Below are 16,205 nucleotides of genomic sequence, written 5' to 3' on the forward strand. Positions count from 1 at the left end.
TATAAGTCCGGCACCTCCCTATCATGGTGCCAGATTTTTGTGCTTAGTGCCTAGTGTTCCTGAAAAAGAAAAAACACAAAAGCGCTCCTTGTGCAGGACCCGAGATCACATATATATATATAAGATAATTATAATCGGTTAAGCTAACCTTGTGTGGTTGTGCAAAATAGAGGCACAACACTCGTGAAGGCATATAGATGTTCCAGTTGCTGCAGGCTTCCCACGCCGGTTGGCGTGTAACAAAGAAAGAAAGGGCTGACCCAGCCCAGAAAAGCGTTGCGTACATTAAATATTGTTATATTACTTTGTGCCTAATTTGCTATTGTGCATCTTGATATCGACCACCGGTTAGCGCAGGGAGAGCTTCCTCCTACATATTAGTGTTCCTGACCTCCAGCCTGTGACCTGACCTTGTTCCTTTGCCGCCTGCCTCCTGATCTTGTGCCCGTGACCCGACTATGCTTCTTTGCTGTCTGCATTCTAACCTGTGCTTCGTCCTGACTACGCTATACCATCTGTGCCAAGTTACATCTGGACAACCTGTGTGGATGGATTGTGCCATCCCGCTTTGCGATAGGCTCTGGTGAAAACCAGCAGCACCTTAGATTCTGCTCCCTGGTGCGGTTCAGTCATTGTTCACATAGGACAGCGGATCCACAACTCATTACCATAACCATTACGGTAACACCGTTACACATTTATTGATAGCTAGGGAACGAATTCTGTTTGCAGAAAATAACATTTTATTTTAGGTAGAAGATAAGAAGGGTTTTTGCGAGCGGGCAAGGACATAAAAGAGCTGGTGGGGAGAAATTATAAATAATAATAATAATAATTTAGGTGCACTACTGTGGTAGATGTAGACAGTAACATGACTAACCCTCAAAATGATGCTAAAATTGTGACATTAGCCAGTATGTCCTTATATGAAGGACATACCTGATCCCGCACACCAACGACAAGGTTTCTAAAGTGGCACGGGACCTAACACTAAACCTACCTGTGCCGTATGGGCAATACCAGGGGCCAGTGAGCAATTACAGCTAGAGATAAGCGAATCGAAGCAGACGAACCCGAATTCATTACGAATTTCTGTATTTATTCGATTCGCAACGAATGCAAATATCGCTGCGATTCTATCGCACAAATCACTTCATTAACCCCTTAAGGACGCAGGGTTTTTCCGTTTTTGCATTTTCATTTTTTCCTCATCACTTCTAAAAATCATAACGCTTTCAATTTTGAACATAAAATTCCATATGATGGCTTATTTTTTGCACCACCAATTCTACTTTGCAGAGACATTAGTCATTTTACCCAAAAACGTCCCGAAACGGAAAAAAAAATCATTGTGCGACAAAATTGAAAAAAAAGTCATTTTGTAACTTTTTGGGGCTTCCGTTTCTATGCAGTAAATTTTTGGGTAAAAATAACACATTATGTTTATTCTGTAGGTCCATACATTTAAAATGATACCCTACATATATAGGTTGGATATTGTCGTACTTCGGAAAAAATCATAACTGCATGCAGTTAAAAATTCTCATCTTCTAACCCCTATAACTTTTTTATAACTGCATGCAGTTAAAAATTCTCATCTTCTAACCCCTATAACTTTTTTATTTTTCTGCATACGGGCCAGTATGAGGACTCATTTTTTGCGCCGAGTTCTGAAGTTTTTATCAGTACCATTTTTGCCATAGGACTTTTTGATCGCTTTTTATTCATTTTTTCATGATATAAAAAGTGACCAAAAATACGCTATTTTGGACTTTGGAATTTTTTTGCTTTTACGCCATTGACCGTGCGATTTAATTAATGATATATTTTTATATTTCGGACATTTCCGCTTTCGGCGAAACCACATATGTTTATTTTTATTTTTATTTACACAGTTTTTTTTTTTATGGGAAAAGGGGGGTGATTCAAACTTTTATTAGGGAAGGGGTTAAATGACCTTTGTTAACTTTTTTTTTCACTTTTTTTTTTTTGCAGTGCTACAGCTCCCATAGCACGCACTGATCTCTTATGCTGATCCCTGCAAAGCCATAGCTTTTCATGGATCAGTGAGATAGGGGCTCGATTGCTCAAGCCTGTAGCTCAGGCTCCGAGCAATCAAACCCCGATCGGACGCGGCAGAGACAGGTATGGGGACCTCCGCTCGCGTCCTAGCTGATCGGGACATCGTGACTTTACATGTTAATCTGTCAAGGGCCTACATACTGTGAAAGTCCAAGCAAAATTACTCACCGGCTGGTGTTTTACAAAAAGACAGTTTTTGGGCTTATTGTAGTGCATTTTTCTGCCCTCATCAGTGTATACCGCATAAGTATATCTAAGTAGTGTACCATTTAGTACCTGTGAATTTGTCAAGGGCCTACATACTGTGAAAGGACAGCCAAAAGTAATCACTGGATGGTCTTTTACAAAACTTAAAAGAGTTTTTAGTCTCATTGTAGCGCATTTTTTTCCCTCATAAGTGCATACCACATACCTACATCAAAGCAGTCTACTATTTTGTATCTAAATCTGTAACAAGTCTAGATACTGGGAAAGTCCAGGCAAAAGTAATCACCGGTTGGTGTTTTACGAAAATACGTTTTCCAACTGTACAATAGAGCTTTTTTTTTGTCATATGTGCATACCACATACCTACAAATACGTAGTGTGCTTTTTTGTACCTGTTAATCTGAAACAAATCTACATACAGTGAAAGGCCAGGGAATAGTAACCACCGGCTGGTGTGCTACGAAAATACGTTTTCCAAGTGTACAATAGAGCCTTTTTTCTGTCATATGTGCCTACCACATAGCTACATCTAAGTAGTGTACTTTTTTGAACCTGTTAATCTGCAACACGCCCACATACAGTGAAAGGCATGTAGTGAAGCATATTTTACTCCCCTTGTATACGCACTAAGTATGTCAGGCAGAAAAGTGCCAGGACGTGCCCAGAGGAGTGGCAGAGGCCTAAATTTATCAGGCAGAGGTGGCAGCAGACTAGGGGCGAGTGGCAGCAGGAGTCCCAGTGAGAGGCTTGAGCTCCCGGTATCAGCTACCGGTCGTGTCTCTACCGACAACCCATCTGTCGTCGTCGATTGGTTGATGCGGTCATCCACTTCATCAAAAGTTAAATCTGATACCCCCAGTCAACAGTCGGTGGGTTCCTCAGACACAAACCTCAGTTGGCATGGCCATGGAGCAGTTCCTGTCCTTCCATTGCCTCTGTCCTATGCTGTTCCCACCCCTAAAGAAGTATCTATTCAGCAAGGAAGATGTATTAGACAACAGTCAGCAGCTACTGCCCAGCCAAGAAGTGGAGGAGACATCTGCCGCTTCCTACGCTAGGTGGGGAATTATTGATGAGGCGGGTGACGTGGGAGGGGGTGTTTCCAGCATTCAGGGTCCTGAATAATACACTGTTGAGGAACCTGAGGAGGACATCAGTGACGTGCAGACAGAACTCAATGATGATGAAGCCGATCGCACTTGGGAGCAGGTGCAGAGGGGGCTTCATCATCATCATCAGCAGAAGAGGGTTGCAGGTTGCCGGTGAGGCAGCAGATGAGCCAGCAAGGTGGTAGCATGGTTTGCAGTCAGCATAGTGGCAGAAGTGGAAATACAGGAGCCAAACGGTCCAGGGGTAGGCCACCTGCTTTGCATCAGCCTACCTTCCCGGGAGGTAGTGGAACAGGGGTTCCTGGAGATGGCGGCAGTAGCAGTCAATTATTGCGCACTGTTGGTGGCACCACGGCCCTGCGTCAACATATGATGAGCCACCATAAAGCGGCCTGGGACAACCGTGGCTCAGATGTGGTGGACCAGCTGGCCGCATCACCAAGTAGCACGCCACTCCCTCTTTCAGCCAGCCAAGGGTCCACCACCTCAGGCGACGGGAGCTGTGTGTCATTACCTCCTTCTGTCACTACAGATGCTTTTGCTCCTCCTACTTGCAGTCAGCCATTCCGCCAACAATCCATAGGCGAAGCCATGTCCAAGAGACAACAGTATACGCCCACTCATCCAATGGCGCTGAAGCTAATTCTCATCCTTTCCAAGTTGCTGGTGCTGCAGTCCCTTCCATTTCAAGTGGTGGACTCTGTACCTTTCAGAGAATTGATGGCTTGTGCCGAGCCAAGGTGGAGAGTCCCAAGCCGTCATTTCTTTGCGAAGAAGGCAGTACCAGCCCTGCATAATTTTGTTCAAGAGAAGGTGTGCCAGTCCTTGAGCCTGTCGGTGTGTTCAAAAGTGCACGGCAGTGCCGACGTGTGGAGCTGTAACTACGGGCAGGGACAATACATGTCTTTTACGGCCCACTGCGTAAATGTGGTTTCTGCACAGCCACAACAGCAAATTGGAAAGGTCACACCCACCGCTTCCTCCTCCCCGCTCTCGCTCTCAGGCAGTTGGTCCTGTGACAGTGTGCGACTCCGCCTCCTCATCCTCCACCGTGTCCTCGGCCTCCACTGCACGTACAAATCTCAGTGGCCCTTCATCGTGTGTAGGGCGCGGCGGTGTCACGCTGTTCTTCACATGGTTTGCCTTGGCAAACTGAGTCACACAGGGGAGGAACTGCTAAAATTAATTTGTCAAGAAGTTGGAGTATGGGTTACTCCTCGAAAACTGGAAATGGGAACCATGGTGACCGCCAACGGGAAGAACATCGTGTCCTCGCTGCGACAAGGAAGTGTGAAACATGCATGGCACACGTGTTGAATCTGGTTGTCAAGCACTTCCAGAAGTCTTCACCCCATTTTCAAGACATCCTAACATCCTGAGCTGCAGCGTCACAACGGTATCCCACAACATAGTCTTATTTGTGACGTTGCCACACATTGAAATTCCACCCTCCATATGTTGGACAGACTATGAACAACATAATTCCACTCCTACATTGCCTAAAACAAATGATTGAAACGATGGCTGGTCATGGCAATGGAGACGTTGAGCCTACGTCTCACGGCTACATGAGCCCTGTGGGGGCTGAACTGGAGGAGGAGGATGAGGGGCAGAGTGGAGCACAGTTTAGGTATGATGAGATGGGCGGTGTTTCTAGTCATCGTACAGGAGAGGAGGAGCATGATCAGCTAGAGGAGCTAGAGGGTTATTATGAGGAAGGCAAGACAGAGGACCCAGACACACCGTGGCAGTATGCAGTGGAGATGGAGGCAGGGAGTCCCTCCGAGTCACTGGCGCAAATGGCACGATGCATGCTCAGTTGCTTGCGTAGTGACCCACGATTTGTCATAATTCGTCAGCAGGATGACTTCTGACTCTCCACCTTATTTGACCCTCACTACCGTCACAGAATGGGGGCCTTTTTTACACCCACTGAGAGGGAGGACAAACTGACCTACTACAGAGAGATCCTATGTAGTCAGTGACATGTCATCGGTGACATGGTCCATCCACTCGCAGGTCTGACTCGGGGGGCCCTCTGCACTCACCTTCCACTGCCATGGCTGCTGGGGAAGGGAGGCAGGAGCAGTAACAGCTCCATTATCAACAGCCTAAGTCTACAGTCGCTGATGAGTAGCTTTCTTCACCCGCATAGTGAAGCAACTCATCAGCATCAGGTAGACATGGAGCAGGACCTGAATCGGCAGGTGGTGGCATACCTTGACATGGCCATGCCAACAAACCTTGAAGATCCGCTGGACTTCCTTGATTTATGGCCGCAACTAGCAGAGTTTGCCCTGGAAAAGCTGTCCTGCCCGGCCAGTAGTGTGCCATCAGAGCGGGTGCTTAGTGCGGCCGAGGCCATAGTCACCCCAAGGTAAACTCGTCTGTACACGAAAAATGTGGAGAGACTGACCTTTGTGAAGATGAATCAGGCATGGATCTGGCAGGATTTCCACCCACCAATGCCAGATGTCTCAGAGTAGATTGACCATGCTTCTACACCAACACTTCACAATTATGGTTATGAAACCCTCTTGGGTTATCAATTAGGGTTATGAAACCCTCTTGGGTATTGTGAATGCCTGCTCCTGACTGATTCTGTGTCTTTCAGGAACTACTTGCCTCACTGATGCTTCTGGCCATGGGCCTTTAATTTTTGGATGTTTAGCAGTAGCTAAATACACGCTTAATGCAAATTTCAACATTGATCTTTAAATGTAAGGGGTTATGAAACCCTCTTGGGTACTACGAATGCCTGCTTCTGACTGATCCTGTGTCTTTCAGGAACTACTTGCCTCACTTCTGGCCTTGAGCCTTTAATTTTTGGATGTTTGCACTAGCTACATACATGCTTAATTGAAATTTCAAAATTGAAGGGGTTGTGCAATGTAAGGGGTTATGAAAGCCTCTTGGGTACTGCTGATGCCTGCTCCTGACTGTGTGTTTCAGGAACTACTTGGCTTATTGATGCTTCTGGGCTTGGGCCTTACATTTTTGGATGTTTAGCACGAGCTAAATGCATGCTTAATAGAAATGTCAACATTGATCTTTCAATGTAAGGGGTTATGAAACCCTCTTAGGTACTTCTGATGCCTGCTCCTGACTGCTCCTGTGTCTTTCAGGAACTACTTGGCATACTGATGCTTCAGGGCTTGGGCCTTAAATTTATGAATGCTTTGCACTAGCTTATATGCATGCTTAATTGAGATTTCAACATTGATCTTTCAATCTTAGGGGTTATGAAATCCTCTTGTGTTCTGCCGATGCCTTTTCCTGACTGTGTCTTTCAGGAACTACTTGGCTTACTGATGATTCTTGGCTTGTCCTTAAATTTTTGAATGGTAGTACTACCATGCATCTTCAATAGAGATTTCTACATTCCCCTTTTACTTTTAGGGGTTGTGAACCGCTCTTGTGTACTCATGCTGCTTCCTGCTCCACTCTGTCAGCCCGTTGGTCCTGTGACAGTGTCCGACTCCATCTCCTCTTCCTCCGCCATGTCCTCAGCCTCCACTGCCCGAACAAGTCTCAGTGGCCTTTCAGCGTACCATGTGTACAGTGCATGCCGGTGTCACCCTGATCTTCACATGGTTTGCCTTGGCGAAAAGTGTTGGAAACAATGGCTGGACAGGGCAATGGAGACATTGCACCTACATCTCACGGCTACATGAGCGCTTTTGGGGCTTTTTAGATTTGGCCCTTTGTACCCACACGCCGGGGTCCGGGACACTAAAACTTGAGAGTTAAAAGCTCAATTTCAAAATCATTAATTTAACCCCTTCACAATGAGCGACGTACATGTACGGCGCCGTGAAGTGTCACTTGGCGCGCGGCGACGTACATGTACGTCGCAGGGTTCCGGGAGTGCCGCGTCACCGGTAGCGGTGATCGGGCCGGGATGACAGCTGTTATCTAACAGCAGGCATCCCGGCACATCGCCGAGGGGGGTCCTGAGACCCCCCCATGACCGCGATGGGCGCAAGTCGCAGGTCAATTCAGACCTGCGATCTGCGCGATTCCAGGTCATACGGGTCACTGGTGGCCCAGTGACCCGGAAAATAAGAGGGATCAGGGGTGTCCGAGACACCTTCGATCCCCCTGAAGGGATAGGAGTTTGGTGGCAGGGGTGTCTCCCCTCCTATCCCTGCTATTGATCGGCCGAGCGACCGACAAATAGCAGACCGGGGGAGCGGGGGTTAAAGTTCGGTTCCCCCGCTTTGCCCACCTATCGGTGTCCGGGCAAAACGGGGGAACTGTCCAGGGATTGGCGCCGAAGGTCCCTCACCTGGATCCCGGATCCCGGATCGCGATCCTCCATGCAGGGATCCCCCACGTGCGGCGGCGGCAGCAATACATCCGGTTCCTGCCAGGAGAGTTCTTGCCTAGCAACATCCGGAGGGCCACAGTTTACAGTGGTCTCTAAACCGTGGCCCTCCAGATGTTGCAAAACTACAACTCCCAGCATGCCCAGACAGCTGTTTGCTGTGTGGGCATGCTGGGACTTGTAGTTTTGCAATATTTAGAGGGGTTCAGGTTGTAGATCACTAAGTGGTCTCAAACTGTAGCCCTCCAGATGTTGCAAAACTACAACTCTCGGCATGCCAAGACAGCAGTTTGCTGTCTGGGCATGCTGCGAGTTGTAGTTTTGCAACATCTGGAGGGCCACAGTTTTGAGACCACTGGACAGTGATTTACAATCTGAACCCCTCTAAATCTTGCAAAACTACAACTCCCAGCATTCAGGAACAGCATAAGGCTGCCTTGGCATGCTGGGAGTTGTACTTGCGTGCCTCCAGCCGTTGCATAACTACATCTCCCAGCATCCCCTTCCGCAATCAGTACATGCTGGGAGTTGTAGTTTTGCAACAGCTGGAGGCACACTGGTTGCAAAATACTGAGTTAGGTCATAGAACCTAACTCAAGGTTTTCCAACCAGTGTGCCTCCAGCTGTTGCAAAACTACAACTCCCAGCATGCATGGTCTGTCAGTCCATGCTGGGAGTTGTAGTTTTGCCCCCCCCCCCCCTCCCATGTGAATGTACAGGCTACATTCACACTGGCGGCAGATTACAGTGAGTTCCCAGCTTCAAGTTTGAGCTGCGGCAAATTTTCCGCCGCAGCTCAAACTCCTAGCCTTAACTCCTAGCCTAAAAACACTACACTACACTAACATAAAATAAAGAGTAAAACACTACATATACACACGTACACTGCCCCCCCTACCACCCCCCTTCCCCAATAAAAATGAAAAACGTATTGTACGGAAGTGATTCTAAGATGGAGCCTCCAGCTTGTTGCAAACCAAAAACTCCCAGTATTTCTGGACAGCAATTGACTGTCCAAGCATGCTGGGAGTTTTACAATAGCTGGAGGCACCCTGTTTGGGAATCACTGGCATAGAATACCCCTATGTCCACACCTATGCAAGTCCCTAATTCAGGCCTTAAATGTGCATGGTGCTCTCACTTTGGAGCCCTGTTGTATAGTATAGGGTCACATATGGGGTATCGCCGTACTTGGGAGAAATTGCCTAAAAAACTTTTACCCCTTATGAAGAGGAACAGTTGGGGTCTAAACCAGCATGTTAGTGTAAAAAAATAAACATTTTTACACTAACATGCTGGTGTTGCCCTATACTTTTCATTTTCACAAGAGGTAAAAGGGTAAAACGCCCCCCCAAAATTTGTAACGCAATTTCTCCCGAGTACGGAGATACCCCATATGTGGGCACAAAGGGGCACACAACAAGGCCCAGAAGGGAGAGGGCGCCATGTACATTTTAGGTGATTTGCACAGGGGTGGCTGATTGTTACAGCGGTTATGACAAAGGCCAAAAAAAAAAAAACACACCCACATGTAACACCATTTTGGAAACTACACCACTCATGGAATATAATAAGGGGTGCAGTGAGTATTTACACCCCACAGGTGTCTGACGGATCTTTGCAACAATGGTCCGTGAAAATTTTGCACAGCCCACTGTTCCAAAGATCTGTCAGACACCAGTGGGGGGTAAATGCTCACTGTACCCCTCATTACATTCTCTGAGGGGTCTAGTTTCCAAAATGGTATGCCATGTGTTTTTTTTTTTTTTGCTGTCCTGGCACCATTGGGGCTTCCTAAATGCGACATGCCCCCCGAGCAAAATTTTCTCTCAAAAAGCCAAATATGACGCCTTCTCTTCTGAGCATTGTAGTTCGCCCATAGTGCACTTCAGGTCCACTTATGGGGTACGACCATACTCAGAAGAGATAGGGTTACAAATTTTGAGGGGTCTTTTCTGCTATTAACCCTTGCAAAAATGGAAAATTTGTGGGGAAACCCACATTTTTGTGAAAAAAAAATATATTTTTTTACATATGCAAAAGTCGTGAAACACCTGTTGGGTATTAAGGCTCACTTTATCCCTTGTTGTGTTCCTCAAGGGGTCTAGTTTCCAAAATGGTATGCCATGTGTTTTTTTTTGCTGTCCTGGCACCATAGGGGCTTCCTAAATGCAACATGCCCCCTGAGCAAAATTTGCTCTCAAAAAGCCAAATATGACTCCTTCTCTTCTGAGCATTGTAGTTCGTCTGCAGTGCACTTCAGGTCAAATTATGGGGTACCGCCATACTCAGAAGAGAAGGGGTTACAAATTTTGGGGGGCATTTTCTGCTATTAACCCTTTAAAAAATGTGAAATTTGATGGAAAACCAACATTTTAGTGAAACATTTTTTTTTTTTTTTTTACATATGCAAAAGTCGTGAAACTCCTGTGGGGTATTAAGGCTCACTTTATTCCTTGTTATGTTCCTCAAGGGGTCTAGTTTCCAAAATGGTATTCCGTGTGTTTTTTTTCTGTTCTGGCACCATAGGGGCTTCCTAAATCCCTAATTCCTCTCCAAAATCCCCTTGTCGCTCCTTCGCTTCTGAGCCCTCTACTGCGCCCGCGGAACACTTTACATAGATATATGAGGTATGTGCTTACTCGAGAGAAATTGGGTTACACATACAAGTATACATTTTCTCCTTTTACCCCTTGTAAAAATTCAAAAACTGGGTCTACAAGAACATGCGAGTGTAAGAAATGAAGATTTTGAATTTTCTCCTTCACTTTGCTGCTTTTCCTGTGAAACACCTAAAGCGTTAAAACACTTACTGAATGTCATTTTGAATACTTTGGGGGTGCAGTTTTTATAATGGGGTCATTTATGGGGTATTTCTAATATGAAGACCCTTCAAATCCACTTCAAACCTGAACTGGTCCCTGAAAAATAGTGAGTTTGAAAATTTTGTGAAAAATTGGAAAATTGCTGCTGAACTTTGAAGCCCTCTGGTGTCTTCCAAAAGTAAAAACTCATCAATTTTATGATGCAATCATAAAGTAGACATATTGTATATGTGAATCCCCAAAAAATTTTTTGGGGGAATATCCATTTTCCTTACAAGCAGAGAGCTTCAAAGTTAGAAAAATGCAAAATTTAAAATGTTTTCATCAAATTTGGGGATTTTTCACCAAGAAAGGATGCAAGTTACCACAAAAATTTACCACTATGTTAAAGTAGAATATGTCACGAAAAAACTATCGCAGAATCAGAATGATAAGTAAAAGCATTCCAGAGTTATTAATGTTTAAAGTGACAGTGGTCAGATTTGCAAAAAAGGGCTTCGTCCTAGAGGTGAAAATGGGCTCTGTCCTCAAGGGGTTACATTTCAAAATCTTAAATTTAAATAAAAAAAATCATACATTTCAATGGTCTCCTCATGCTTCAGCCAACTCCAGACTGTGTCATTCAGGCAATATATGGTTTACTGATACTGTTGCTGGGCCTGGGTCTGGGACTGAAAGTTTTGTTATGGTAGCACTAGCTATCCAAAATCTTTTTAAATTTCAAAAATTCTTGTATTTTTTCTTGGGGATTGTGAAGCCCTGGGGACTCCTCATGCTGCTGCCAACTCCTGGCTGTGCCATTCAGCCACTATATGGTCTCCTCATGCTGCTAACACCTCCTCGCTGTGTCATTCAGCCACTATATGGTCTCCTCATGCTGCCAACACCTCCACGCTGTGTCATTCAGCCACTATATGGTCTCCTCATGCTGCCAACATCTCCACGCTGTGTCATTTAGCCACTATATGGTCTCCTCATGCTGCCAACACCTCCACACTGTGTAATTCAGCCACTATATGGTCTCCTCATGCTGCCAACACCTCCACGCTGTGTCATTCAGCCACTATATGGTCTCCTCATGCTGCCAACATCTCCACGCTGTGTCATTTAGCCACTATATGGTCTCCTCATGCTGCCAACACCTCCACACTGTGTCATTCAGCCACTATATGGTCTCCTCATGCTGCCAACACCTCCACGCTGTGTCATTCAGCCACTATATGGTCTCCTCATGCTGCCACCACCTCTATGCTGTGTCATTCAGCCACTATATGGTCTCCTCATGCTGCCAACACCTCCACGCTGTGTCATTCAGCCACTGTATGGTCTCCTCATGCTTCAGCCTCATCCAAGCTGTGTCATTCAGCCACTTTATGGTATCCTCATGCTGCCAACACCACCACGCTGTGTCATTCAGCCACTATATGGTCTCCTCATGCTGCCAACACTTCCACACTGTGTCATTCAGCCACTATTTGGTCTCCTCATGCTTCATCCTCATCCAAGCTGTGTCATTCAGCCACTTTATGGTATCCTCATGCTGCCAACACCACCACGCTGTGTCATTCAGCCACTATATGGTCTCCTCATGCTGCCAACACCTCCACGCTGTGTCATTCAGCCACTATATGGTCTCCTCATGCTGCCAACAACTCCACGCTGTGTCATTCAGCCACTATATGGTCTCCTAGTGCTGCCAACACCTCCACGCTGTGTCATTCAGCCACTATATGGTCTCTTCATACTGATGCCACCTCCAGGCTCTGTCATTGTTCCGCTCTGCGGCAGTGATTCTAAAAGCAATGCCAGTAATCTGCATGTTATTCTGAATAACAGTATTATTTCACTACCCCAGCACACTCCATATGCATGTTAGAACACAGCAAAGTGTTCTACACCCCTATTGAGGCTATCTGTAGGCCAGAAATAGCCATTTTTAATATAGATTCACCGCAAATGAATTTGGATCGAAACTCATTTTTGGGAAAAATTTGGCGAATCACCCAAATCAAATTTTTCAAAAGTTCGCTCATCTTTAGTTGCCGGTCTCACAGGTGCTCCAAAATGCTGCCTTTAATAGTGATAAAGGCGCATTAAATTTGGAGTTTATATACCTACAAGTACAAGATTTGAACAACAAGAAAAATACCTGGTTTCAAATGACAGGAAATGCTCAACCCCAAATGCAGTTGAACATTTATGCTGGGGGAGCAGATCATGCGCTTGTGGTTCATTGCTAAGGACAATCCCCTACATAAAATGCATACAATGGGTATGCCTGCAGCAGACTACAAGTGCCACAATGGCATCCTACACCCGATGAAAAGTGTGGATGTGTAACATATAGAATAATACATAAATTTAGGTGCACTAGTGGTAGCATATGACTAACCCTCAAAATTATGTTAAGATTGAGACATTAGCCAGCATACCCTTATATGAAGTACATACATGAGCCTGTACACCAACACCAAGGTTTCTAAAGTGGAACAGGACCTAACACTAAACCTACCTGTGCCTTATGGGCAATACCAGGGGCCAGTGGGCAATTACAACAGCATTAGGTCCGACTCAAGGCCTGCTCCCAATTCAGGCCCAGTGCACACATACAGTGGGAAGGAGGAAGGCTTTAAGTCTCACCCAAGTAGACTGATATGTTGCTCGCCTCACATCTACCACAGTAGTTCACCTAAATTGATGTATTATTCTATATGTTACACATCCACAATTTTCATCGGGTGTAGGATGCCAATGCCATTGTGGCACTTGTAGTCTGCTGCAGGCATCCCCCATTGTATGCATTTTATGCTGGGGATTGCCCTTATCAATAAACCACAAGCGCAGGATCTGCTCCCCCAGCATGAATGCACAACTGCATTTGGGGTTGAGCATTTCCTGCCATTTGAAACCACGTTTTTTTTCTTGGGGAGCAATAATGAAAAAGGGGTAAGATCATGATTGTAATTTGGATATAAAAAAATGAATAAATACTTAAAGATTTATGTGTATTTTATGTTATTATTGTTTAATTAAAGGTATACTCCACTGGAAAATATTTTTTTTTAAATCAACTGGCGCCAGAAAGTTAAACAGATTTGTAAATTACTTTTATATAAAAATCTTAATCCTTCCAGTACTTATCAGCTGCTATATGCTCCACAGGAAGTTCTTTTTTCTTTTTTTTTCTGTCTGACCACAGTGCTCTCTGCTGACACCTCTGTCCATTTTAGGAACTGTCCAGAGCAGGATAGATTTGCTATAGGGATTTGCTCCTACTCTGGACAGTTACTAAAATGGACAGAGGTGTCAGCAGAGAGCACTGTGATCAGACAGAAAGGAAATTCAAAAAAGAGAAGAACTTCCTGTGGAGCATATTACAGCTGATAAGTACTGGAAGGATTAAGATTTTTAAATAGAAGTAATTTACAAATCTGTTTAACTTTCTGGAACCAGTTGATTCAAAAAATAAATAAATGTTTACCTAGGGCAGGGGTCGGCAACCCGCAGCTCCAGAGCCGCATGCGGCTCTTTTACTCCTTTGCCACGGCTCCGCTTGTCTGTCCCGGGTCCTGATCACCCTCATTCCGGGACAATGCAGTGTCCCGGAATGATCTGAGCCCGTGAGCCGCCGTCACAGCGTCGTCGGTTTACTTACCTGCCCTGGTGCCATCGGAGCGGAGTCTCTTCTTCCGGGGCCGCGCGGATCCTCACTGTCATGTGACAATGTAACGTGACATGACAGTCGAGGAGTCCTCAGTCGAGGAGCGCCGCTGGGAGAGGAAGACGCCACGCGAGGAGCTGGTGAGTATGTAAAGTACATTACTCACTTGACAGCGGGGCGTTAACCCCTCACCCCGCGGCAACGTTAATGCTGCCACGGGGTGAGGGGTTAACGCTACCGCTGCCATGGGGTGAGGAGTAACTTAACCTCTCACCCCATGGCAGCGGCAGCATTATCGCTGCTGTGGGGTGAGAGGTTAACCCTGCCGCTGCTATGGGGTGAGAGGTAACTTAACCCCTCACCCCATGGCAGCGGCAGCGTTATCGCTGCCGCAGGGTGAGAGGTTAGCGCTACCGCTGCCATGGGGTGAGGGGTAACTTAACCCCTCACCCCATGGCAGCGGCAGGGTTATCGCTATCGCGGGGTGAGAGGTTAACGCTGCCGCTGCCATGGGGTGAGGGGTTAAGTTACCCCTCACCCCATGGCAGCGGTAGCGTTAACCCCTCACCCCGCAGCAGCATTAACCCCCCTCTCCCCAGGCCACCCCAGGCCTGGGCCCCAAAAAAGCCCACCCCAGGCCTGGGCCCCAAAAAAGCCCACCCCATGTATGTGAGCAGGTCTTCTCTAACATGAACTATATTAAAAACAAACATCGATCACGCCTCACAGATGTCAGCTTGCAAGCCTGTGTGAAAATGAAGGTGACGTCTTACAGCCCTGATGTGCGGACACTGAGCAGTGAGGTTCAGGAGTAAAAGTCCCATTAACCAGGTAAATTAAATATTTGAATTACCTATTAATTTTCAAAAATATATTTTACATTAAGTGAAAGTCCTTTTTTTCTCCAGATTGACAGCTGACTGCACCATCCTGTATATATAGCATTACGGTAAGAAACAAAATATGCAGTGTTATATTTGTTTTAAATGTCGCAATGGTTTTGCGGCTCCCAGTTTTTTTTTCTTCGGAAACGGGTCCAAGTGGCTCTTTTTGTCTTAAAGGTTGCAGACCCCTGACCTAGGGTATAGGTTTGCGGGTGATTGTATATATTTTTTACTGTTTAATTTCTTGTAAAATATTTTTTGTACAATTATCATTTATTTTTTCCTATTTTGTACATGTCAATATAAATTTTTTATTGAATCGGGATGCAGGTATTCTGTTTACAACGGAAGACGGGCAATAAGAAGAGATGGGGACCGGGCAATAAGAGGAATAAAGGTAGGATATCATAATAATAATTATATGTAAGGACATAATCCTATGTAAACTAAAACAGTAGAAGCAGGAGAAGAAAGGACAAGTGTGGACGCAGCACACCGTGCAGAGGTAACAGCTATTTCATGCCACCTTAGGGCGCTTCTTCAGACCACTTGTCCTTTCTGCTCCTGCACGTCCAAAATAAGCAACAAAATATTTCACGTAATCCCAGTGGTGAGTGCCTCCTGCTTCTACTGTTTTAGTTTGCCTATGAACTTTTTGCTCTTGGGGATTGAGCACCCAAAACGGGACTCACGTATTGGGTCATATATTTGCTGCACCTGCTACTATATTGCCTATGTACCATACGGGAATGCTACACTGAGGCCAAGCTGTGCCGGCTTTTCCTCCTCTGCTCACTGCGACATAATAATATGTACCTGCAACAAAAATAAAGTTAAAACGCAATCATTATATGAACAACCAAAATATTAATAAAATAAAATATATGTAATTATTATTATTATGAGATACTTCCTTTATTCCTCTTCTGCATCTTTTTTTTTTTTGTGGTACCCAACGAAATTCAAAAAAGCCGCCTTTGTGAAAAACTGCCAAAGGAGCAAAAAAGGCAATTTCCACACTAAGGTAAAAACGCCAGAAAAGAAACGCCAAAACACAGGGAAATTCAGCGGCAGTTTTTAAGTGTAAACTTAGCCTCTTAGTCATCTTAT

Source organism: Hyla sarda, chromosome 4, assembly GCF_029499605.1.
Source record: "Hyla sarda isolate aHylSar1 chromosome 4, aHylSar1.hap1, whole genome shotgun sequence".
NCBI lineage: Eukaryota > Metazoa > Chordata > Amphibia > Anura > Hylidae > Hyla > Hyla sarda.